This window comes from Pseudophryne corroboree, unplaced genomic scaffold (assembly GCF_028390025.1).
Source record: "Pseudophryne corroboree isolate aPseCor3 unplaced genomic scaffold, aPseCor3.hap2 scaffold_1084, whole genome shotgun sequence".
NCBI lineage: Eukaryota > Metazoa > Chordata > Amphibia > Anura > Myobatrachidae > Pseudophryne > Pseudophryne corroboree.
The window spans coordinates 169,550-192,934 of record NW_026967710.1 but is presented as its reverse complement, the minus strand read 5'-3'; the positions used below and the strand labels follow the sequence as shown (position 1 = coordinate 192,934).

The following is a 23,385-nucleotide window of genomic DNA, read 5'->3' as shown; positions in this document are numbered from 1 at the left end:
GCCCAGGATTGCTTCAGTCTGGGCTTGGCAGGTCTGGAAACATGAGCTTGCTTTGGGTATGCCTGACCTTGGGTACGCTTTACCTGGAAGATGAAAGGGCCAAGAAAAGTACTTTTAGCCTTCTGCGTGGTAGGAGTCATACTAGGTAGGCAAGCTGTTTTAGCAGTAGCCAGATCAGCTACAATCTTATTGAGGTCTTCTCCAAAAGGAGATTCAACTGAGGCAGCACAAGGGAACTCTCATCTGGGGACAACAACTGCAGGGAGAACACATATTTTCAGATGAACATGGTAGGGCAGAAGGCTGCCTAATACTGAAGCACCCCCAAACAACAAATCAAATGCAACTTACTTGACAGAGATGTGCCTGAGCAACGGCCCTCCCCAGCCCTATCCCAAATCATACTTATTTTGCATAGGAGATACCATGGTCATGAAGATTGTTCTCCCAGGGTTAGGTTCATTCATTGCATTCTGGGTATGCTGACCCCTGTGATTTCCCCAAATGTGGGAAACTCGACTGCATTATTTGTGGTAGTGGGGGACTGTGTTTGTGCTTTCCTCTGGTCAGCTCTGGTAAAAGTCATATTTCTTTGTCTCAGATCTTCCTCTAGCCTTGTTCTTCTTTCGAGAGTTCCCTTGTGCTGCCTCAGTTGGATCTCCTTCACTTGACAGGGGGGTGCCCGAGCAGCGACCCTCCCAAGCTCTAGCCCAACTCCTACTTACCAGCCAGGTGAGATACTATGATCATGAAGTTGCTTCTCCCAGGGCAAGGCTCACCCATTGCACTCTGGGTGTGCTGCCCCTGCGATTTCCCCAAATGTGGGAAACTTGACTGCATAATTTGAGTGTTCCCTGGTCGGCTCTCATGTAATTCAGATCTCTTTGTCTCAGGTCTCTCTCCAGCCTAGTTTGCTGTCTGTTTCCACTTCTCTTTTCTTGAGCCGCTCCCTTCTATGCCCTTGCGCACTATCCTTACTTCTCCCGTCTGCTTACTTTGTGCCTTCCAATGCACAATGCAAACTACAGGTAGTGCTGCAGGGCCCACACCCTTTTACTTGCCGTACAGAGCAGCTCTGGAGCTGTTACAGAGCCCAGCTACTGCAAGAAATCAGCTTGAATGCTTCAGGGGCTGAGGCATAGCCAACATGAGCCCCACACCGAAGGAGGGTGGAGGTGTTTAATGCGAACTAGGGGTCATCCAAGCGCCGCAAAAGGCCGCCATGCCCTGCACGCCCCTTTTCTCTTTTCACATGCAGACGAGGGTTGAAGCCAACTTTGACCCACTGCTTGGATGACATCACCATATGCAAATCCATCTGCTGCAGGCCTTCCCCCAGGAATGCTTGCACTAGTTGTTGCATTTGGTTTGTTGTTTGGGGGTGCTTCAGTTTTAGGCAGCCTTCTGCCCTCCCATGTTCATCTGAAAATATGTGTTCTCCCTGCAGTTGTTGTCCCCAGATGAGAGTTCCCTTGTGCTGCCTCAGTTGAATCTCCTTTACTTGACAGAGATGTGCCTGAGCAGCGGCCCTCCCCAGCCCTATCCCAAATCATACTTATTTTGCATAGGCGATACCATGGTCATGAAGATTGTTTTCCCAGGGTGAGGTTCATTCATTGCATTCTGGGTATGCTGACCCCTGTGATTTCCCCAAATGTGGGAAACTCGACTGCATTATTTGTGGTAGTGGGGGACTGTGTTTGTGCTTTCCTCTGGTCAGCTCTGGTAAAAGTCAGATTTCTTTGTCTCAGATCTTCCTCTAGCCTTGTTCTTCTTTCGAGAGTTCCCTTGTGCTGCCTCAGTTGGATCTCCTTCACTTGACAGGGGGGTACCCGAGCAGCGACCCTCCCCAGCTCTAGCCCAAATCCTACTTACCTGCCAGGTGAGATACTATGATCATGAAGGTGCTTCTCCCAGGGCAAGGCTCACCCATTGCACTCTGGGTGTGCTGCTCCTGCGATTTCCCCAAATGTGGGAAACTTGACTGCATAATTTGTGTTTCCCCTGGTCGGCTCTCGTATAATTCAGATCTCTTTGTCTCAGGTCTCTCTCCAGCCTAGTTTGCTGTCTGTTTCCACTTCTCTTTTCTTGAGCTGCTCCCTTCTATGCCCTTGCGCACTATCCTGACTTCTCCCGTCTGCTTACTTTGTGCCTTCCAAACTACAGGTAGTGCTGCAGGGCCCACACCCTTTTACTTGCCGTACAGAGCAGCTCTGGAGCTGTTACAGTGCCCAGCTGCTGCAAGAAATCAGCTTGTATGCTTCAGGGGCTGTGGCATAGCCAACATGAGCCCCACACCGAAGGAGGGTGGAGGTGTTTAATGCGAACTAGGGGTCATCCAAGCGCCGCAAAAGGCCGCCATGCCCTGCACGCCCCTTTTCTCTTTTCATATGCAGACGAGGGTTGAAGCCAACTTTGACCCACTGCTTGGATGACATCACCATATGCAAATCCATCTGCTGCAGGCCTTCCCCCAGGAATGCTTGCACTAGTTGTTGCATTTGGTTTGTTGTTTGGGGGTGCTTCAGTATTAGGCAGCCTTCTGCCCTCCCATGTTCATCTGAAAATATGTGTTCTCCCTGCAGTTGTTGTCCCCAGATGAGAGTTCCCTTGTGCTGCCTCAGTTGAATCTCCTTTACTTGACAGAGATGTGCCTGAGCAGCGGCCCTCCCCAGCCCTATCCCAAATCATACTTATTTTGCATAGGAGATACCATGGTCATGAAGATTGTTCTCCCAGGGTGAGGTTCATTCATTGCATTCTGGGTATGCTGACCCCTGTGATTTCCCCAAATGTGGGAAACTCGACTGCATTATTTGTTGTAGTGGGGGACTGTGTTTGTGTTTTCCTCTGGTCAGCTCTGGTAAAAGTCAGATTTCTTTGTCTCAGATCTTCCTCTAGCCTTGTTCTTCTTTCGAGAGTTCCCTTGTGCTGCCTCAGTTGGATCTCCTTCACTTGACAGGGGGGTGCCCGAGCAGCGACCCTCCCCAGCTCTAGCCCAACTCCTACTTACCTGCCAGGTGAGATACTATGATCATGAAGGTGCTTCTCCCAGGGCAAGGCTCACCCATTGCACTCTGGGTGTGCTGCCCCTGCGATTTCCCCAAATGTGGGAAACTTGACTGCATAATTTGAGTGTTCCCTGGTCGGCTCTCATGTAATTCAGATCTCTTTGTCTCAGGTCTCTCTCCAGCCTAGTTTGCTGTCTGTTTCCACTTCTCTTTTCTTGAGCCACTCCCTTCTATGCCCTTGCGCACTATCCTTACTTCTCCCGTCTGCTTACTTTGTGCCTTCCAATGCACAATGCAAACTACAGGTAGTGCTGCAGGGCCCACACCCTTTTACTTGCCGTACAGAGCAGCTCTGGAGCTGTTACAGAGCCCAGCTACTGCAAGAAATCAGCTTGAATGCTTCAGGGGCTGAGGCATAGCCAACATGAGCCCCACACCGAAGGAGGGTGGAGGTGTTTAATGCGAACTAGGGGTCATCCAAGCGCCGCAAAAGGCCGCCATGCCCTGCACGCCCCTTTTCTCTTTTCACATGCAGACGAGGGTTGAAGCCAACTTTGACCCACTGCTTGGATGACATCACCATATGCAAATCCATCTGCTGCAGGCCTTCCCCCAGGAATGCTTGCACTAGTTGTTGCATTTGGTTTGTTGTTTGGGGGTGCTTCAGTATTAGGCAGCCTTCTGCCCTCCCATGTTCATCTGAAAATATGTGTTCTCCCTGCAGTTGTTGTCCCCAGATGAGAGTTCCCTTGTGCTGCCTCAGTTGAATCTCCTTTACTTGACAGAGATGTGCCTGAGCAGCGGCCCTCCCCAGCCCTATCCCAAATCATACTTATTTTGCATAGGCGATACCATGGTCATGAAGATTGTTTTCCCAGGGTGAGGTTCATTCATTGCATTCTGGGTATGCTGACCCCTGTGATTTCCCCAAATGTGGGAAACTCGACTGCATTATTTGTGGTAGTGGGGGACTGTGTTTGTGCTTTCCTCTGGTCAGCTCTGGTAAAAGTCAGATTTCTTTGTCTCAGATCTTCCTCTAGCCTTGTTCTTCTTTCGAGAGTTCCCTTGTGCTGCCTCAGTTGGATCTCCTTCACTTGACAGGGGGGTACCCGAGCAGCGACCCTCCCCAGCTCTAGCCCAAATCCTACTTACCTGCCAGGTGAGATACTATGATCATGAAGGTGCTTCTCCCAGGGCAAGGCTCACCCATTGCACTCTGGGTGTGCTGCTCCTGCGATTTCCCCAAATGTGGGAAACTTGACTGCATAATTTGTGTTTCCCCTGGTCGGCTCTCGTATAATTCAGATCTCTTTGTCTCAGGTCTCTCTCCAGCCTAGTTTGCTGTCTGTTTCCACTTCTCTTTTCTTGAGCTGCTCCCTTCTATGCCCTTGCGCACTATCCTGACTTCTCCCGTCTGCTTACTTTGTGCCTTCCAAACTACAGGTAGTGCTGCAGGGCCCACACCCTTTTACTTGCCGTACAGAGCAGCTCTGGAGCTGTTACAGTGCCCAGCTGCTGCAAGAAATCAGCTTGTATGCTTCAGGGGCTGTGGCATAGCCAACATGAGCCCCACACCGAAGGAGGGTGGAGGTGTTTAATGCGAACTAGGGGTCATCCAAGCGCCGCAAAAGGCCGCCATGCCCTGCACGCCCCTTTTCTCTTTTCATATGCAGACGAGGGTTGAAGCCAACTTTGACCCACTGCTTGGATGACATCACCATATGCAAATCCATCTGCTGCAGGCCTTCCCCCAGGAATGCTTGCACTAGTTGTTGCATTTGGTTTGTTGTTTGGGGGTGCTTCAGTATTAGGCAGCCTTCTGCCCTCCCATGTTCATCTGAAAATATGTGTTCTCCCTGCAGTTGTTGTCCCCAGATGAGAGTTCCCTTGTGCTGCCTCAGTTGAATCTCCTTTACTTGACAGAGATGTGCCTGAGCAGCGGCCCTCCCCAGCCCTATCCCAAATCATACTTATTTTGCATAGGAGATACCATGGTCATGAAGATTGTTCTCCCAGGGTGAGGTTCATTCATTGCATTCTGGGTATGCTGACCCCTGTGATTTCCCCAAATGTGGGAAACTCGACTGCATTATTTGTTGTAGTGGGGGACTGTGTTTGTGTTTTCCTCTGGTCAGCTCTGGTAAAAGTCAGATTTCTTTGTCTCAGATCTTCCTCTAGCCTTGTTCTTCTTTCGAGAGTTCCCTTGTGCTGCCTCAGTTGGATCTCCTTCACTTGACAGGGGGGTGCCCGAGCAGCGACCCTCCCCAGCTCTAGCCCAACTCCTACTTACCTGCCAGGTGAGATACTATGATCATGAAGGTGCTTCTCCCAGGGCAAGGCTCACCCATTGCACTCTGGGTGTGCTGCCCCTGCGATTTCCCCAAATGTGGGAAACTTGACTGCATAATTTGAGTGTTCCCTGGTCGGCTCTCATGTAATTCAGATCTCTTTGTCTCAGGTCTCTCTCCAGCCTAGTTTGCTGTCTGTTTCCACTTCTCTTTTCTTGAGCCACTCCCTTCTATGCCCTTGCGCACTATCCTTACTTCTCCCGTCTGCTTACTTTGTGCCTTCCAATGCACAATGCAAACTACAGGTAGTGCTGCAGGGCCCACACCCTTTTACTTGCCGTACAGAGCAGCTCTGGAGCTGTTACAGAGCCCAGCTACTGCAAGAAATCAGCTTGAATGCTTCAGGGGCTGAGGCATAGCCAACATGAGCCCCACACCGAAGGAGGGTGGAGGTGTTTAATGCGAACTAGGGGTCATCCAAGCGCCGCAAAAGGCCGCCATGCCCTGCACGCCCCTTTTCTCTTTTCACATGCAGACGAGGGTTGAAGCCAACTTTGACCCACTGCTTGGATGACATCACCATATGCAAATCCATCTGCTGCAGGCCTTCCCCCAGGAATGCTTGCACTAGTTGTTGCATTTGGTTTGTTGTTTGGGGGTGCTTCAGTATTAGGCAGCCTTCTGCCCTCCCATGTTCATCTGAAAATATGTGTTCTCCCTGCAGTTGTTGTCCCCAGATGAGAGTTCCCTTGTGCTGCCTCAGTTGAATCTCCTTTACTTGACAGAGATGTGCCTGAGCAGCGGCCCTCCCCAGCCCTATCCCAAATCATACTTATTTTGCATAGGCGATACCATGGTCATGAAGATTGTTTTCCCAGGGTGAGGTTCATTCATTGCATTCTGGGTATGCTGACCCCTGTGATTTCCCCAAATGTGGGAAACTCGACTGCATTATTTGTGGTAGTGGGGGACTGTGTTTGTGCTTTCCTCTGGTCAGCTCTGGTAAAAGTCAGATTTCTTTGTCTCAGATCTTCCTCTAGCCTTGTTCTTCTTTCGAGAGTTCCCTTGTGCTGCCTCAGTTGGATCTCCTTCACTTGACAGGGGGGTACCCGAGCAGCGACCCTCCCCAGCTCTAGCCCAAATCCTACTTACCTGCCAGGTGAGATACTATGATCATGAAGGTGCTTCTCCCAGGGCAAGGCTCACCCATTGCACTCTGGGTGTGCTGCTCCTGCGATTTCCCCAAATGTGGGAAACTTGACTGCATAATTTGTGTTTCCCCTGGTCGGCTCTCGTATAATTCAGATCTCTTTGTCTCAGGTCTCTCTCCAGCCTAGTTTGCTGTCTGTTTCCACTTCTCTTTTCTTGAGCTGCTCCCTTCTATGCCCTTGCGCACTATCCTGACTTCTCCCGTCTGCTTACTTTGTGCCTTCCAAACTACAGGTAGTGCTGCAGGGCCCACACCCTTTTACTTGCCGTACAGAGCAGCTCTGGAGCTGTTACAGTGCCCAGCTGCTGCAAGAAATCAGCTTGTATGCTTCAGGGGCTGTGGCATAGCCAACATGAGCCCCACACCGAAGGAGGGTGGAGGTGTTTAATGCGAACTAGGGGTCATCCAAGCGCCGCAAAAGGCCGCCATGCCCTGCACGCCCCTTTTCTCTTTTCATATGCAGACGAGGGTTGAAGCCAACTTTGACCCACTGCTTGGATGACATCACCATATGCAAATCCATCTGCTGCAGGCCTTCCCCCAGGAATGCTTGCACTAGTTGTTGCATTTGGTTTGTTGTTTGGGGGTGCTTCAGTATTAGGCAGCCTTCTGCCCTCCCATGTTCATCTGAAAATATGTGTTCTCCCTGCAGTTGTTGTCCCCAGATGAGAGTTCCCTTGTGCTGCCTCAGTTGAATCTCCTTTACTTGACAGAGATGTGCCTGAGCAGCGGCCCTCCCCAGCCCTATCCCAAATCATACTTATTTTGCATAGGAGATACCATGGTCATGAAGATTGTTCTCCCAGGGTGAGGTTCATTCATTGCATTCTGGGTATGCTGACCCCTGTGATTTCCCCAAATGTGGGAAACTCGACTGCATTATTTGTTGTAGTGGGGGACTGTGTTTGTGTTTTCCTCTGGTCAGCTCTGGTAAAAGTCAGATTTCTTTGTCTCAGATCTTCCTCTAGCCTTGTTCTTCTTTTGAGAGTTCCCTTGTGCTGCCTCAGTTGGATCTCCTTCACTTGACAGGGGGGTGCCCGAGCAGCGACCCTCCCCAGCTCTAGCCCAACTCCTACTTACCTGCCAGGTGAGATACTATGATCATGAAGGTGCTTCTCCCAGGGCAAGGCTCACCCATTGCACTCTGGGTGTGCTGCCCCTGCGATTTCCCCAAATGTGGGAAACTTGACTGCATAATTTGAGTGTTCCCTGGTCGGCTCTCATGTAATTCAGATCTCTTTGTCTCAGGTCTCTCTCCAGCCTAGTTTGCTGTCTGTTTCCACTTCTCTTTTCTTGAGCCGCTCCCTTCTATGCCCTTGCGCACTATCCTTACTTCTCCCGTCTGCTTACTTTGTGCCTTCCAATGCACAATGCAAACTACAGGTAGTGCTGCAGGGCCCACACCCTTTTACTTGCCGTACAGAGCAGCTCTGGAGCTGTTACAGAGCCCAGCTACTGCAAGAAATCAGCTTGAATGCTTCAGGGGCTGAGGCATAGCCAACATGAGCCCCACACCGAAGGAGGGTGGAGGTGTTTAATGCGAACTAGGGGTCATCCAAGCGCCGCAAAAGGCCACCATGCCCTGCACGCCCCTTTTCTCTTTTCACATGCAGACGAGGGTTGAAGCCAACTTTGACCCACTGCTTGGATGACATCACCATATGCAAATCCATCTGCTGCAGGCCTTCCCCCAGGAATGCTTGCACTAGTTGTTGCATTTGGTTTGTTGTTTGGGGGTGCTTCAGTATTAGGCAGCCTTCTGCCCTCCCATGTTCATCTGAAAATATGTGTTCTCCCTGCAGTTGTTGTCCCCAGATGAGAGTTCCCTTGTGCTGCCTCAGTTGAATCTCCTTTACTTGACAGAGATGTGCCTGAGCAGCGGCCCTCCCCAGCCCTATCCCAAATCATACTTATTTTGCATAGGCGATACCATGGTCATGAAGATTGTTTTCCCAGGGTGAGGTTCATTCATTGCATTCTGGGTATGCTGACCCCTGTGATTTCCCCAAATGTGGGAAACTCGACTGCATTATTTGTGGTAGTGGGGGACTGTGTTTGTGCTTTCCTCTGGTCAGCTCTGGTAAAAGTCAGATTTCTTTGTCTCAGATCTTCCTCTAGCCTTGTTCTTCTTTCGAGAGTTCCCTTGTGCTGCCTCAGTTGGATCTCCTTCACTTGACAGGGGGGTACCCGAGCAGCGACCCTCCCCAGCTCTAGCCCAAATCCTACTTACCTGCCAGGTGAGATACTATGATCATGAAGGTGCTTCTCCCAGGGCAAGGCTCACCCATTGCACTCTGGGTGTGCTGCTCCTGCGATTTCCCCAAATGTGGGAAACTTGACTGCATAATTTGTGTTTCCCCTGGTCGGCTCTCGTATAATTCAGATCTCTTTGTCTCAGGTCTCTCTCCAGCCTAGTTTGCTGTCTGTTTCCACTTCTCTTTTCTTGAGCTGCTCCCTTCTATGCCCTTGCGCACTATCCTGACTTCTCCCGTCTGCTTACTTTGTGCCTTCCAAACTACAGGTAGTGCTGCAGGGCCCACACCCTTTTACTTGCCGTACAGAGCAGCTCTGGAGCTGTTACAGTGCCCAGCTGCTGCAAGAAATCAGCTTGTATGCTTCAGGGGCTGTGGCATAGCCAACATGAGCCCCACACCGAAGGAGGGTGGAGGTGTTTAATGCGAACTAGGGGTCATCCAAGCGCCGCAAAAGGCCGCCATGCCCTGCACGCCCCTTTTCTCTTTTCATATGCAGACGAGGGTTGAAGCCAACTTTGACCCACTGCTTGGATGACATCACCATATGCAAATCCATCTGCTGCAGGCCTTCCCCCAGGAATGCTTGCACTAGTTGTTGCATTTGGTTTGTTGTTTGGGGGTGCTTCAGTATTAGGCAGCCTTCTGCCCTCCCATGTTCATCTGAAAATATGTGTTCTCCCTGCAGTTGTTGTCCCCAGATGAGAGTTCCCTTGTGCTGCCTCAGTTGAATCTCCTTTACTTGACAGAGATGTGCCTGAGCAGCGGCCCTCCCCAGCCCTATCCCAAATCATACTTATTTTGCATAGGAGATACCATGGTCATGAAGATTGTTCTCCCAGGGTGAGGTTCATTCATTGCATTCTGGGTATGCTGACCCCTGTGATTTCCCCAAATGTGGGAAACTCGACTGCATTATTTGTTGTAGTGGGGGACTGTGTTTGTGTTTTCCTCTGGTCAGCTCTGGTAAAAGTCAGATTTCTTTGTCTCAGATCTTCCTCTAGCCTTGTTCTTCTTTCGAGAGTTCCCTTGTGCTGCCTCAGTTGGATCTCCTTCACTTGACAGGGGGGTGCCCGAGCAGCGACCCTCCCCAGCTCTAGCCCAACTCCTACTTACCTGCCAGGTGAGATACTATGATCATGAAGGTGCTTCTCCCAGGGCAAGGCTCACCCATTGCACTCTGGGTGTGCTGCCCCTGCGATTTCCCCAAATGTGGGAAACTTGACTGCAGAATTTGTGTTTCCCCTGGTCGGCTCTCGTATAATTCAGATCTCTTTGTCTCAGGTCTCTCTACAGCCTAGTTTGCTGTCTGTTTCCACTTCTTTTTTCTTGAGCCCCTCCCTTTTATACCCTTGTGCACTATCCTGACTTCTCCTCCTGTCTGCTTACTTTGTGCCTTCCAATGCACAATGCAAACTACAGGTAGTGCTGCAGGGCCCACACCCTTTTACTTGCCTTACAGAGCAGCTCTGGAGCTGTTACAGTGCCAAGCTGCTGCAAGAAATCAGCTTGAATGCTTCAGGGGCTGGGGCATGGCCAACATGAGACCCACACCGAAGGAGGGTGGGGGTGTTTCATGCAAACTAAGTGTCATCCAAGCACCGCAAAAGGCCGCCATGCCCTGCACGCCCCTTTTCTCTTTTCATATGCAGACGAGGGTTGAAGCCAACTTTGACCCACTGCTTGGATGACATGACCATATGCAAATCCATCTGCGGCAGGCCTTCCCCCAGGAATGCTTGCACTAGTTGTTGCATTTGGTTTGTTGTTTGGGGGTGCTTCAGTATTAGGCAGCCTTCTGCCCTCCCATGTTCATCTGAAAATATGTGTTCTCCCTGCAGTTGTTGTCCCCAGATGAGAGTTCCCTTGTGCTGCCTCAGTTGAATCTCCTTTACTTGACAGAGATGTGCCTGAGCAGCGGCCCTCCCCAGCCCTATCCCAAATCATACTTATTTTGCATATGAGATACCATGGTCATGAAGATTATTCTCCCAGGGTGAGGTTCATTCATTGCATTCTGGGTATGCTGACCCCTGTGATTTCCCCAAATGTGGGTAACTCGACTGCATTATTTGTGGTAGTGGGGGACTGTGTTTGTGTTTTCCTCTGGTCAGCTCTGGTAAAAGTCAGATTTCTTTGTTTCAGATCTTCCTCTAGCCTTGTTCTTCTTTCGAGAGTTCCCTTGTGCTGCCTCAGTTGGATCTCCTTCACTTGACAGGGGGGTGCCCGAGCAGCGACCCTCCCCAGCTCAAGCCCAACTCCTACTTACCTGCCAGGTGAGATACTATGATCATGAAGGTGCTTCTTCCAGGGCAAGGCTCACCCATTGCACTCTGGGTGTGCTGCCCCTGCGATTTCCCCAAATGTGGGAAACTTGACTGCATAATTTGTGTTTCCCCTGGTCGGCTCTCGTATAATTCAGATCTCTTTGTCTCAGGTCTCTCTCCAGCCTAGTTTGCTGTCTGTTTCCACTTCTTTTTTCTTGAGCCCCTCCCTTTTATACCCTTGTGCACTATCCTGACTTCTCCTCCCGTCTGCTTACTTTGTGCCTTCCAATGCACAATGCAAACTACACACCCTTTTACTTGCCTTACAGAGCAGCTCTGGAGCTGTTACAGTGCCAAGCTGCTGTAAGAAATCAGCTTGAATGCTTCAGGGGCTGGGGCATTGTCAACATGAGCCCCACACCGAAGGAGGGTGGGGGTGTTTAATGCGAACTAAGGGTCATCCAAGCGCCGCAAAAGGCCGCCATGCCCTGCATACCCCTTTTCTCTTTTCATATGCAGATGAGGGATCCAGCCAACTTTGGCCCACTGCTTGGATGACATCACCGTATGCAAATCCGTCTTCTGCAGAACTTCCCCCAGGAATGCTTGTACTAGTTGTTGCATTTGGTTTGTTGTTTGGGGGTGCTTCAGTATTAGGCAGCCTTCTGCCCTCCCATGTTCATCTGAAAATATGTGTTCTCCCTGCAGTTGTTGTCCCCAGATGAGAGTTCCCTTGTGCTGCCTCATTTGAATCTCCTTTACTTGACAGAGATGTGCCTGAGCAGCGGCCCTCCCCAGCCCTATCCCAAATCATACTTATTTTGCATAGGCGATACCATGGTCATGAAGATTGTTCTCCCAGGGTGAGGTTCATTCATTGCATTCTGGGTATGCTGACCCCTGTGATTTCCCCAAATGTGGGAAACTCGACTGCATTATTTGTGGTAGTGGGGGACTGTGTTTGTGCTTTCCTCTGGTCAGCTCTGGTAAAAGTCAGATTTCTTTGTCTCAGATCTTCCTCTAGCCTTGTTCTTCTTTCGAGAGTTCCCTTGTGCTGCCTCAGTTGGATCTCCTTCATTTGACAGGGGGTGCCCGAGCAGCAATCCTCCACAGCTCTGGCCCAACTCCTACTTACCTGCCAGGTGAGATACTATGATCTTCACTGTTAGGGCAATCAGGATGTGGAATTCCCTGCCAGGGAAGGTGGTAATGGCGGACTCTGTAATTGGATTTAAAAAAGGAATGGATACATTTCTGAATGAAAAAGCTATCCAAGGTTATAATACTTAAAATATCAACATGGTTAATCCGGGGGTAACATGAGTTGTAGTAGCTAACTAGTCATAAAACATTATTCAGCAAGTATGTAGAATCATCACAACTTAAAACAGGTTGAACACGATGGGCAATTTGCCTCTATTCAACCTCAAAAACTATGTTACTATATGTTACTATATTACTATGTTACTGTAGTATACAGAACACCACAATGCAATGAGCAGTGATAGTGAGCACTGATGAGGATACTAGAACTGACACTGAGCAGCAAGATGCAGCACTGGACTATTAGTAATGTACTGTAGTATGCTGAGCACAACAATGCAGCACAAGACAATGAGCAGTGATACTGAGCACTGATGAGGATACTACTGAGAACTGACACTGAGCAGGAGAGACACACTACTAGTATTACTGAGCAGCAATAAGTATCCACTGATACTGAGCACTGATATTGAGATTTCCACTGAGAGAACATAGCCACGTCCTCTCCGCTCTCTCTTCAATGCACGAGTAAAAATGGCGGCAACGCGCAGCTCTTTATATGGAATCCGAATCTCGCGAGAATCCGACAGCGGGATGATGACATTTTCCCTTGTTCAGGTTTTCCGAGTCAGGCGGGAACAACCGAGCCTGCCTCGGAGGAGGAGTTCGTGGGGTTCGTGGGGAATTCGGTTCTCGGAGAACCGAACCCGCTCCTCTCTACCTTATACCCATCAATTTTTTTTATTTTCAATCTAAGCCCCTGCAGTTTTCTGTAAGCATCTGCTTTGCTATGATGATCAACAAGTCACAAGGGCAAACACTCAGGGCTTGAGGCGTAGATCTTAGGACCAGCTGCTACAAGCATGGCAGAGGTGTCACTATCACTGGTGACACCCAGAGAGGTGGCGAGGGAGATTGTAATGCAGTGCGCGCAGATAAGCAGCGCAATGGTAAAAAGGAGGCATGGTTTCATAGGTAGGGGCGTGGCCTGGTGGCCTGAATCTACATTTTGTTGCTCCGGGTGTCCCGGGGGTTGGGGGCTGCACCGGGGACTAGTGTGTGAGCGGTGCTGGCTCCTGCACAGTGACATGGCATGGCCACTAGAGATGTGCACCGGAAATTTTTCGGGTTTTGTGTTTTGGTTTTGGGTTCGGTTCCGCGGCCGTGTTTTGGGTTTGAACGCGTTTTGGCTAAACCTCACCGAATTTTTTTTGTCGGATTCGGGTGTGTTTTGGATTCGGGTGTTTTTTTCAAAAAACCCTAAAAAACAGCTTAAATCTTAGAATTTGGGAGTCATTTTGATCCCAAAGTATTATTAACCTCAATAACCATAATTTCCACTAATTTTCAGTCTATTCTTAACACCTCACACCTCACAATATTATTTTTAGTCCTAAAATTTGCACCGAGGTCGCTGGATGACTAAGCTCAGTGACCCAAGTGGCCGACACAAACACCTGGCCCATCTAGGAGTGGCACTGCAGTGTCACGCATGATGGCCCTTCCAAAAAACACTCCCCAAACAGCACATGACGCAAAAAAAAAAGAGGCGCAATGAGGTAGCTGTGTGACTAAGCTCAGCGACCCAAGTGGCCGACACAAACACCTGGCCCATCTAGGAGTGGCACTGCAGTGTCACGCAGGATGGCCCTTCCAAAAACACTCCCCAAACAGCACATGACGCAAAGAAAAAAAGAGGCGCAATGAGGTAGCTGTGTGACTAAGCTCAGCGACCCAAGTGGCCGACACAAACACCTGGCCCATCTAGGAGTGGCACTGCAGTGTCACGCAGGATGGCCCTTCCAAAAAACACTCCCCAAACAGCACATGACGCAAAGAAAAAAAGTGGCGCAATGAGGTAGCTGTGTGACTAAGCTCAGCGACCCAAGTGGACGACACAAACACCTGGCCCATCTAGGAGTGTCACTGCAGTGTCACGCAGGATGGCCCTTCCAAAAAACACTCCCCAAACAGCACATGACGCAAAGAAAAAAAGAGGCGCAATGAGGTAGCTGTGTGACTAAGCTCAGCGACCCAAGTGGCCGACACAAACACCTGGCCCATCTAGGAGTGGCACTGCAGTGTCACGCAGGATGGCCCTTCCAAAAAACACTCCCCAAACAGCACATGACGCAAAGAAAAATAAAAGAAAAAAGAGGTGCAAGGTGGAATTGCCTTGGGCCCTCCCACCCACCCTTATGTTGTATAAACAGGACATGCACACTTTAACCAACCCATCATTTCAGTGACAGGGTCTGCCACACGACTGTGACTGAAATGACGGGTTGGTTTGGACCCCCACCAAAAAAGAAGTAATAAATCTCTCCTTGCACAAACTGGCTCTATAGAGGCAAGATGTCCACCTCATCATCATCCTCCGATTCATCACCGTGTACATCCCCCTCCTCACAGATTATCAATTCGTCCCCACTGGAATCCACCATCTCAGCTCCCTGTATACTTTGTGGAGGCAATTGCTGCTGGTCAATGTCTCCACGGAGCAATTGATTATAATTCATTTTAATGAACATCATCTTCTCCACATTTTCTGGAAGTAACCTCGTACGCCGATTGCTGACAAGGTGAGCGGCGGCACTAAACACTCTTTCGGAGTACACACTTGTGGGAGGGCAACTTAGGTAGAATAAAGCCAGTTTGTGCAAGGGCCTCCAAATTGCCTCTTTTTCCTGCCAGTATACGTACGGACTGTCTGACGTGCCTACTTGGATGCGGTCACTCATATAATCCTCCACCATTCTTTCAATGGTGAGAGAATCATATGCAGTGACAGTAGACGACATGTCCGTAATCGTTGGCAGGTCCTTCAGTCCGGACCAGATGTCAGCATCAGCAGTCGCTCCAGACTGCCCTGCATCACCGCCAGCGGGTGGGCTCGGAATTCTGAGCCTTTTCCTCGCACCCCCAATTGCGGGAGAATGTGAAGGAGGAGCTGTTGACCGATCAAGTTCCGCTTGACTTGATAATTTTCTCACCAGCAGGTCTTTGAACCCCTGCAGACTTGTGTCTGCCGGAAAGAGAGATACAACGTAGGTTTTAAATCTAGGATCGAGCACGGTGGCCAAAATGTAGTGCTCTGATTTCAACAGATTGACCACCCGTGAATCCTGGTTAAGCGAATGAAGGGCTCCATCCACAAGTCCCACATGCCTAGCGGAATCGCTCTGTCTTAGCTCCTCCTTCAATGTCTCCAGCTTCTTCTGCAAAAGCCTGATGACGGGAATGACCTGACTCAGGCTGGCAGTGTCTGAACTGACTTCACGTGTGGCAAGTTCAAAAGGTTGCAGAACCTTGCACAACGTTGAAATCATTCTCCACTGCGCTTGAGACAGGTGCATTCCACCTCCTATATCGTGGTCAGATGTATAGGCTTGAATGGCCTTTTGCTGCTCCTCCATCCTCTGAAGCATATAGAGGGTTGAATTCCACCTCGTTTCCACTTCTTGCTTCAGATGATGGCAGGGCAGGTTCAGGCGTTTTTGGTGTTGCTCCAGTCTTCTGTACGTGGTGCCTGTACGCCGAAAGTGTCCCGCAATTCTTGTGGCCACCGACAGCATCTCTTGCACGTCCCTGTCGTTTTTTAAATAATTCTGCACCACCAAATTCAAGGTATGTGCAAAACATGGGACGTGCTGGAATTTGCCCAGATATAATGCACGCACAATATTGCTGGCGTTGTCCGATGCCACAAATCCACAGGAGAGTCCAATTGGGGTAAGCCATTCTGTGATGATCTTCCTCAGTTGCCGTAAGAGGTTTTCATCTGTGTGCGTATTCTGGAAAGCGGTGATACAAAGCGTAGCCTGCCTAGGAAAGAGTTGGCGTTTGCGAGATGCTGCTACTGGTGCCGCCGCTGCTGTTCTTGCGGCGGGAGTCAATACATCTACCCAGTGGGCTGTCACAGTCATATAGTCCTGAGTCTGCCCTGCTCCACTTGTCCACATGTCCGTGGTTAAGTGGACATTGGGTACAACTGCATTTTTTAGGACACTGGTGAGTCTTTTTCTGAGGTCTGTGTACATTTTCGGTATCGCCTGCCTAGAGAAATGGAACCTAGATAGTATTTGGTACCGGGGACACAGTACCTCAATCAAGTCTATAGTTGGCTCTGAAGTAATGATGGATACCGGAACCACGTTTCTCACTGCCCAGGATGCCAAGGCCTCAGTTATCCGCTTTGCAGCAGGATGACTGCTGTGATATTTCATCTTCCTCGCAAAGGACTGTTGGACAGTCAATTGCTTGTTGGAAGTAGTAAAAGTGGTCTTACGACTTCCCCTCTGGGATGACCATCGACTCCCAGCAGCAACAACAGCAGCGCCAGCAGCAGTAGGCGTTACACTCAAGGATGCATCGGAGGAATCCCAGGCAGGAGAGAACTCGTCAGAATTGCCAGTGACATGGCCTGCAGGACTATTGGCATTCCTGGGGAAGGAGGAAATTGACACTGAGGGAGTTGGTGGGGTGGTTTGCGTGAGCTTGGTTACAAGAGGAAGGGATTTACTGGTCAGTGGACTGCTTCCGCTGTCGCCCAAAGTTTTTGAACTTGTCACTGACTTATGATGAATGCGCTGCAGGTGACGTATAAGGGAGGATGTTCCGAGGTGGTTAACGTCCTTACCCCTACTTATTACAGCTTGACAAAGGCAACACACGGCTTGACACCTGTTGTCCGCATTTCTGTTGAAATACTTCCACACCGAAGAGCTGATTTTTTTGGTATTTTCACCAGGCATGTCAATGGCCATATTCCTCCCACGGACAACAGGTGTCTCGCCGGGTGCCTGACTTAAACAAACCACCTCACCATCAGAATCCTCCTTGTCAATTTCCTCCCCAGCGCCAGCAACACCCATATTCTCCTCATCCTGGTGTACTTCAACACTGACATCTTCAATCTGACTATCAGGAACTGGACTGCGGGTGCTCCTTCCAGCACTTGCAGGGGGCGTGCAAATGGTGGAAGGTGCATGCTCTTCACGTCCAGTGTTGGGAAGGTCAGGCATCGCAACCGACACAATTGGACTCTCCTTGTGGATTTGTGATTTTGAAGAACGCACAGTTCTTTGCTGTGCTTTTGCCAGCTTAAGTCTTTTCATGTTTCTAGCGAGAGACTGAGTGCTTCCATCCTCATGTGAAGCTGAACCACTAGCCATGAACATAGGCCAGGGCCTCAGCCGTTCCTTGCCACTCCGTGTGGTAAATGGCATATTGGCAAGTTTACGCTTCTCCTCCGACGATTTTTATTTAGATTTTTGAGTCATTTTTTTACTGATCTTTTGTGTTTTGGATTTTACATGCTCTGTACTATGACATTGGGCATCGGCCTTGGCAGACGACGTTGATGGAATTTCATCGTCTCGGCCATGACTAGTGGCAGCAGCTTCAGCACGAGGTGGAAGTGGATCTTGATCTTTCCCTATTTTTGGAACCTCAACATTTTTGTTCTCCATATTTTAATAGGCACAACTAAAAGGCACCTCAGGTAAACAATGGAGATGGATGGATACTAGTATACTTATGGATGACGAGTGACTGACGACACAGAGGTAGCTACAGCCGTGGACTACCGTACTGCGTCTGCTAGTATAGAGATGATAATTAATGATATAAAAAAAAATATATATATAACTACTGTAGGTATATATAATATAATGACGGACCTGGTGGACACTGTCAGCAGACTGCTAAACTACTAGTATGAAGAAGATAGAAAAAAACTTCCACCACAGGTAGGTAGGTATACAATTATGGACGAGCACTGACGACACAGAGATAGCCACAGCCGTGGCCTACCGTACTGCGTCTGCTAGTATAGAGATGATAATTAATGATATAAAAAAAAATATATATAACTACTGTAGGTATATATAATATAATGACGGACCTGGTGGACACTGTCAGCAGACTGCTAAACTACTAGTATGAAGAAGATAGAAAAAAAAAACCACCACAGTTAGGTATACAATTATGGACGAGTGACGACACAGAGGTAGGTACAGCCGTGGACTACCGTACTGCGTCTGCTAGTATAGATAATATACTAAATATATTACTACTGTAGGTATATAATATAATGACGGACCTGGTGGACACTGTCAGCAGACTCCTAAACTACTAGTATGAAGAAGATAGAAAAAAAACCCCCACCACAGGTAGGTATACAATTATGGACGAGCACTGACGACACAGAGGTAGGTACAGCCGTGGACTACCGTACTGCATCTGCTAGTATAGATAATATAATAAATATATTACTACTGTAGGTATATAATATAATGACGGACCTGGTGGACACTGTCAGCAGACTGCTAAACTACTAGTATGAAGAAGATAAAAAAAAAACCCCACCACAGGTAGTTAGGTATACAATTATGGATGAGCACTGACGACACAGAGATAGCCACAGCCGTGGACTACCGTACTGCGTCTGCTAGTATAGATAATATAATAAATATATTACTACTGTAGGTATATAATATAATGATGGACCTGGTGGACACTGTCAGTAGACTCCTAAACTACTAGTATGAAGAAGATAGAAAAAAAAAACCCACCACAGGTAGGTAGGTATACAATTATGGACGAGCACTGACGACACAGAGATAGCCACAGCCGTGGACTACCGTACTGCGTCTGCTAATATAGAGATGATAAAGATGAAAAAAAAAAATATAACACTACTGCAGGTAAATATTTATATAATATATGTATGACGGACCTGCTGGACACTGTCAGCAGAATGCATTTATAGAATAAAAAAAAAACACCACAGGAGTGTTTAACTTTTTCAGGCAGACAATATACTGGTGGTCACACTGGCAGCAAAAGTGTGCACTGTACTCCTGCTATAACTGCTCCCCAGTCTCCCCCACAATTAAGCTGTGTGAGCAGTGAGCACTCAGCACAGTCAGATATACATAGATGATATATCATGCAGCACACTGAGGCTGAGCACAGATATGGTATGTGTATCGTTTTTTTTCAGGCAGAGAACGGATTATAAATAATAAAACTGGTGGTCACTATCAGCAAAACTCTGCACTACTGAGTACTCCTGACAAGTTCAACTGCTCCCCAAATTAGTAGTAAATCAAATGTCACTCGTCTCTATCTTCTAATCTAAACGGAGAGGACGCCAGCCACGTCCTCTCCCTATCAATCTCAATGCACGTGTGAAAATGGCGGCGACGCGCGGCTCCTTATATAGAATCCAAGTCTCGTGAGAATCCGACAGCGGGATGATGACGTTCGGGCGCGCTCGGGTTAACCGAGCAAGGCGAGAGGATCCGAGTCTGCTCGGACCCGAGCAAAAAGGGTGAAGTTCGGGCGGGTTCGGATTCCGAGGAACCGAACCCGCTCATCTCTTATGGCCACCCAGCATGATGCCTCCCTTCTTGACCATGCTGTAATTGCAGTCGCACTGCAGTTCAGCGTGATCATAAAAAATGGTGTAGCCTCCTGCTGGTGCAGACTGTATGTGCGCGCAGGAAGCCGCCACCATTTTTGTGATCACAGCGGCTGAATGTGATGTCATACAGCTGCTGTGACCACGCCCCCTGTGTCTCCTCCATTGCAGACCCCATTTTGAAGCCTTGCCCCCGCACCGCTCCATCCCTGACATGGAAATGGAGTGTTGCTGACCCCCCTCTCCCCCCCTGCCCCGATTGACAGGCAGAGGCGATCGCATTCTCTGCGGGGTGCCGCAGAAAATGCAGGCACATGCGTATGCTCTTAGCAATTTTTGCAGTTGGATCACTTATTGTGATTGCAATCCAACCTGAATCAGGCCCTATTACCTATCACAATGCGCTGCGGGCAGTACAAAATTGGTTTAATATAGGAGAAAAACCCCCAGACCTGTGCTCCTTAACTGTACCTGGTGGCTAGTGGAGCGGCTGCCCAGTAATCAGTGTCCACGCCAGTGCGCACACGGTCCACCCCCTACGGCCACGCTCCCCTTCATCAGCGGCCTCGTGATCCGGAAGGGCGGTGTGTGTGTGACTGACCTTAGGAAGAAACCGGAGCCTCCGCTGCAGTGACCCAGCAACCAGGGCACGGGAGTATACAGCGCCGCTGGGAGTGATGAAGCTGCAGTAAAGATGTCTATTAGACCTAGCCTGCTGCAGCCCTTGTAGATTCTCATAAAACAAGTTCTTCTTTTCTTGTCAAAATGAATAGCTAAGAATTGGCTTCCTGAGGCAGGCCCCTGTTAAGTGGCCTGCTACTGAAGGCACCAACTACAAACTGAGCTCCCTGTTCATGGAAGCGGGGTTATAGAGGAGGATGCGCTGAGCATCTTGGGAACAGTCAAAAGCTTTGAGTCGGTTGGTGCCTCAGATCAAGATCCTACTCTACACCCCAATGTGAATCCTTGTGGAGTCCTGTGTACCCCACAGAAGAAATTAATGTGTCACACCCATTGGCAGCAACCTTAGAATAGCTGCTGATGGGCACAATTGAGAAAGGAAGGGGGGGGGGGGACATTTGAATCCAGCACATAGATGCAATTCAAATATGTAATTTGTACCTTCCTATTTTAAAATATAATGGATGAACTTCACCCTGTGAGAACAATCTTCATGATCAAGAGATCTCATATGCAAAATAAGTATGAGTTGGGATAGGGCTGGGGAGGGTGGCTGCTCGGGCAGCCCCTCCCCCATCAAGTTAAGGAGATTCAACTGAGGAAGCACAAGGGAACTCTCGTCTGGGGACAACAACTGCAGGGAGACCACATCTTTTCAGATGAACATGGGAGGGCGGAAGGCTGCCTAATACTGAAGCACCATCAAATATCAAACCATATGCAACAACTAGTACAAGCATTCCTGGGGGAAGGTCTGCAGCAGACGGATTTGCATACGGTGATGTCATCCAAGCAGTGGGCCAAAGTTGGCTGGAACCCTCATCTGCATATGAAAAGAGAAAAGGGGCATGCAGGGCATGGCGGCCTTTTGCGGTGCTTGGATGACCCCTAGTTCGCATTAAACACCCCCACCCTCCTTTGGTGTGGGGCTCATGTTGGCTATGCCCCAGCCCCTGAAGCATTCAAGCTGATTTCTTGCAGCAGCTGGGCACTGTAACAGCTCCAGAGCTGCTCTGTAAGGCAACTAAAAGGGTGTGGGCCCTGCAGCACCACCTGTAGTTCGCATTGTGCGTTGGAAGGCACAAAGTAAGCAGACGGGAGAAGTCAGGATAGTGCGCAAGGGCATAGAAGGGAGTGGCTCCAGAAAAGAGAAGTGGAAACAGACAGCAAACTAGGCTGGAGAGAGACCTGAGACAAAGAGATCTGAATTATACGAGAGCCGACCAGGGGAAACACAAATTATGCAATCAAGTTTCCCACATTTGGGGAAATCACAGGAACAGCACACCCAGAGTGCAATGGGTGAGCCTTGCCCTGGGAGAAGCACCTTCATGATCATAGTATCTCACCTGGCAGGTAAGTAGGAGTTGGGCTAGAGCTGGGGAGGGTCACTGCTCGGGCACCCCCCTGTCAAGTGAAGGAGATCCAACTGAGGCAGCACAAGGGAACTCTCGAAAGAAGAACAAGGCTAGAGGAATATATGAGACAAAGAAATCTGACTTTTACCAGAGCTGACCAGAGGAAAACACAAACACAGTCCCCCACTACCACAAAAAATGCAGGCGAGTTTCCCACATTTGGGGAAATCACAGGGGTCAGCATACCCAGAATGCAATGAATGAACCTCACCCTGGGTGAACAATCTTCATGACCATGGTGTCTCCTATGCAAAATAAGTATGATTTGGGATAGGGCGGGGAGGGCCGCTGCTCAGGCACATCTCTGTCAAGTAAAGGAGATTCAACTGAGGCAGCACAAGGGAACTCTCATCTGGGGACATCAACTGCAGGGAGAACACATATTTTCAGATGAACATGGGAGGGCAGAAGGCTGCCTAATACTGAAGCACCCCCAAACAACAAACCAAATGCAACAACTAGTGCAAGCATTCCTGGGGCAAGGCCTGCAGCAGATGGATTTGCATATGGTGATGTCATCCAAGCAGTGGGTCAAAGTTGGCTTCAACCCTCATCTGCATATGAAAAGAGAAAAGGGGCGTGCAGGGCATGGCGGCCTTTTGCGGTGCTTGGATTACCCCTAGTTCGCATTAAACACCCCCACCCACCTTTGGTGTGGGGCTCATGTTGGCCATGCCCCATCCCCTGAAGCATTCAAGCTGATTTCTTGCAGCAGCAGGGCACTGTAACAGCTCCAGAGCTGCTCTTTAAGGCAAGTAAAAGATTGTGTGGGCCCTGCAGCACTACCTGTAGTTTGCATTGTGCATTGGAAGGCACAAAGTAAGCAGACGGGAGGAGAAGTCAGGATAGTGCACAAGGGTATAGAAGGGAGGGGCTCAAGATAAAAGAAGTGGAAACAGACAGCAAACTAGGCTGGAGAAAGACCTGAGACAAAGAGATCTGAATTATACGAGAGCCGACCAGAGGAAACACAAATTATGTAGTCAAGTGTCCCACATTTGGGGAAATCGTAGGAGCAGCACACCCAGAGTGCAATGGGTGAGCCTTGCCCTGGGAGAAGCACCTTCCTGATCATAGTATCTCACCTGGCAGGTAAGTAGGAGTTGGGCTAGAGCTGGGGAGGGTCGCTGCTCGGGCACCCCCCTGTCAAGTGAAGGAGATCCACCTGAGGCAGCACAAGGGAACTCTCGAAAGAAGAACAAGGCTAGAGGAAAATCTGAGACAAAGAAATCTGAGTTTTAACAGAGCTGACCAGAGGAAAGCACAAACACAGTCCCCCACTACCACAAATAATGCAGTCGAGTTTCCCACATTTGGGTAAATCACAGGGGTCAGCATACCCAAAATGCAATGAATGAACCTCACCCTGGGAGAACAATCTTCATGACCATGGTATCTCCTATGCAAAATAAGTATGATTTGGGATAGGGCTGGGGAGGGCCGCTGCTCATGCACATCTCTGTCAAGTAAAGGAGATTCAACTGAGGCAGCACAAGGGAACTCTCATCTGGGGACAACAACTGCAGGGAGAACACATATTTTCAGATGAACATGGGAGGGCAGAAGGCT

At 49.2% G+C, this 23,385-nt stretch overlaps 25 non-coding genes across 25 annotated transcripts; 21 read left to right on the top strand and 4 right to left on the bottom strand.

The window, feature by feature from the left end:
• Positions 1 to 401: 401 nt before the first annotated feature.
• Positions 402 to 565, top strand: LOC134988731 (U1 spliceosomal RNA). The gene has a single exon (XR_010194123.1). It is a non-coding gene; the product is annotated as a U1 spliceosomal RNA (small nuclear RNA).
• A 152-nt stretch (positions 566 to 717) lies between these two features.
• LOC134988718 (U1 spliceosomal RNA) lies at positions 718 to 880 on the top strand. Its single transcript, XR_010194114.1, has one exon. It is a non-coding gene; the product is annotated as a U1 spliceosomal RNA (small nuclear RNA).
• Positions 881 to 1,551: 671 nt separating this feature from the next.
• Positions 1,552 to 1,715, top strand: LOC134988759 (U1 spliceosomal RNA). The gene has a single exon (XR_010194150.1). It is a non-coding gene; the product is annotated as a U1 spliceosomal RNA (small nuclear RNA).
• Positions 1,716 to 1,867: 152 nt separating this feature from the next.
• On the top strand, positions 1,868 to 2,030 carry LOC134988681 (U1 spliceosomal RNA). Its single transcript, XR_010194086.1, has one exon. It is a non-coding gene; the product is annotated as a U1 spliceosomal RNA (small nuclear RNA).
• Positions 2,031 to 2,689: 659 nt separating this feature from the next.
• LOC134988768 (U1 spliceosomal RNA) lies at positions 2,690 to 2,853 on the top strand. Its single transcript, XR_010194158.1, has one exon. It is a non-coding gene; the product is annotated as a U1 spliceosomal RNA (small nuclear RNA).
• A 152-nt stretch (positions 2,854 to 3,005) lies between these two features.
• On the top strand, positions 3,006 to 3,168 carry LOC134988699 (U1 spliceosomal RNA). The gene has a single exon (XR_010194098.1). It is a non-coding gene; the product is annotated as a U1 spliceosomal RNA (small nuclear RNA).
• A 671-nt stretch (positions 3,169 to 3,839) lies between these two features.
• On the top strand, positions 3,840 to 4,003 carry LOC134988758 (U1 spliceosomal RNA). The gene has a single exon (XR_010194149.1). It is a non-coding gene; the product is annotated as a U1 spliceosomal RNA (small nuclear RNA).
• A 152-nt stretch (positions 4,004 to 4,155) lies between these two features.
• LOC134988680 (U1 spliceosomal RNA) lies at positions 4,156 to 4,318 on the top strand. The gene has a single exon (XR_010194085.1). It is a non-coding gene; the product is annotated as a U1 spliceosomal RNA (small nuclear RNA).
• A 659-nt stretch (positions 4,319 to 4,977) lies between these two features.
• Positions 4,978 to 5,141, top strand: LOC134988767 (U1 spliceosomal RNA). The gene has a single exon (XR_010194157.1). It is a non-coding gene; the product is annotated as a U1 spliceosomal RNA (small nuclear RNA).
• Positions 5,142 to 5,293: 152 nt separating this feature from the next.
• On the top strand, positions 5,294 to 5,456 carry LOC134988698 (U1 spliceosomal RNA). The gene has a single exon (XR_010194097.1). It is a non-coding gene; the product is annotated as a U1 spliceosomal RNA (small nuclear RNA).
• A 671-nt stretch (positions 5,457 to 6,127) lies between these two features.
• Positions 6,128 to 6,291, top strand: LOC134988757 (U1 spliceosomal RNA). Its single transcript, XR_010194148.1, has one exon. It is a non-coding gene; the product is annotated as a U1 spliceosomal RNA (small nuclear RNA).
• A 152-nt stretch (positions 6,292 to 6,443) lies between these two features.
• On the top strand, positions 6,444 to 6,606 carry LOC134988679 (U1 spliceosomal RNA). The gene has a single exon (XR_010194084.1). It is a non-coding gene; the product is annotated as a U1 spliceosomal RNA (small nuclear RNA).
• A 659-nt stretch (positions 6,607 to 7,265) lies between these two features.
• On the top strand, positions 7,266 to 7,429 carry LOC134988765 (U1 spliceosomal RNA). Its single transcript, XR_010194156.1, has one exon. It is a non-coding gene; the product is annotated as a U1 spliceosomal RNA (small nuclear RNA).
• A 152-nt stretch (positions 7,430 to 7,581) lies between these two features.
• On the top strand, positions 7,582 to 7,744 carry LOC134988696 (U1 spliceosomal RNA). Its single transcript, XR_010194096.1, has one exon. It is a non-coding gene; the product is annotated as a U1 spliceosomal RNA (small nuclear RNA).
• Positions 7,745 to 8,415: 671 nt separating this feature from the next.
• LOC134988756 (U1 spliceosomal RNA) lies at positions 8,416 to 8,579 on the top strand. Its single transcript, XR_010194147.1, has one exon. It is a non-coding gene; the product is annotated as a U1 spliceosomal RNA (small nuclear RNA).
• Positions 8,580 to 8,731: 152 nt separating this feature from the next.
• On the top strand, positions 8,732 to 8,894 carry LOC134988678 (U1 spliceosomal RNA). The gene has a single exon (XR_010194083.1). It is a non-coding gene; the product is annotated as a U1 spliceosomal RNA (small nuclear RNA).
• A 659-nt stretch (positions 8,895 to 9,553) lies between these two features.
• Positions 9,554 to 9,717, top strand: LOC134988764 (U1 spliceosomal RNA). The gene has a single exon (XR_010194155.1). It is a non-coding gene; the product is annotated as a U1 spliceosomal RNA (small nuclear RNA).
• Positions 9,718 to 9,869: 152 nt separating this feature from the next.
• On the top strand, positions 9,870 to 10,032 carry LOC134988701 (U1 spliceosomal RNA). The gene has a single exon (XR_010194100.1). It is a non-coding gene; the product is annotated as a U1 spliceosomal RNA (small nuclear RNA).
• Positions 10,033 to 10,706: 674 nt separating this feature from the next.
• On the top strand, positions 10,707 to 10,870 carry LOC134988787 (U1 spliceosomal RNA). The gene has a single exon (XR_010194177.1). It is a non-coding gene; the product is annotated as a U1 spliceosomal RNA (small nuclear RNA).
• Positions 10,871 to 11,022: 152 nt separating this feature from the next.
• Positions 11,023 to 11,185, top strand: LOC134988690 (U1 spliceosomal RNA). The gene has a single exon (XR_010194090.1). It is a non-coding gene; the product is annotated as a U1 spliceosomal RNA (small nuclear RNA).
• A 655-nt stretch (positions 11,186 to 11,840) lies between these two features.
• LOC134988749 (U1 spliceosomal RNA) lies at positions 11,841 to 12,004 on the top strand. The gene has a single exon (XR_010194141.1). It is a non-coding gene; the product is annotated as a U1 spliceosomal RNA (small nuclear RNA).
• Positions 12,005 to 21,599: 9,595 nt separating this feature from the next.
• Positions 21,600 to 21,762, bottom strand: LOC134988704 (U1 spliceosomal RNA). The gene has a single exon (XR_010194104.1). It is a non-coding gene; the product is annotated as a U1 spliceosomal RNA (small nuclear RNA).
• Positions 21,763 to 21,914: 152 nt separating this feature from the next.
• On the bottom strand, positions 21,915 to 22,078 carry LOC134988786 (U1 spliceosomal RNA). Its single transcript, XR_010194176.1, has one exon. It is a non-coding gene; the product is annotated as a U1 spliceosomal RNA (small nuclear RNA).
• Positions 22,079 to 22,753: 675 nt separating this feature from the next.
• Positions 22,754 to 22,916, bottom strand: LOC134988715 (U1 spliceosomal RNA). Its single transcript, XR_010194111.1, has one exon. It is a non-coding gene; the product is annotated as a U1 spliceosomal RNA (small nuclear RNA).
• A 152-nt stretch (positions 22,917 to 23,068) lies between these two features.
• Positions 23,069 to 23,232, bottom strand: LOC134988760 (U1 spliceosomal RNA). Its single transcript, XR_010194151.1, has one exon. It is a non-coding gene; the product is annotated as a U1 spliceosomal RNA (small nuclear RNA).
• Positions 23,233 to 23,385: the final 153 nt, after the last annotated feature.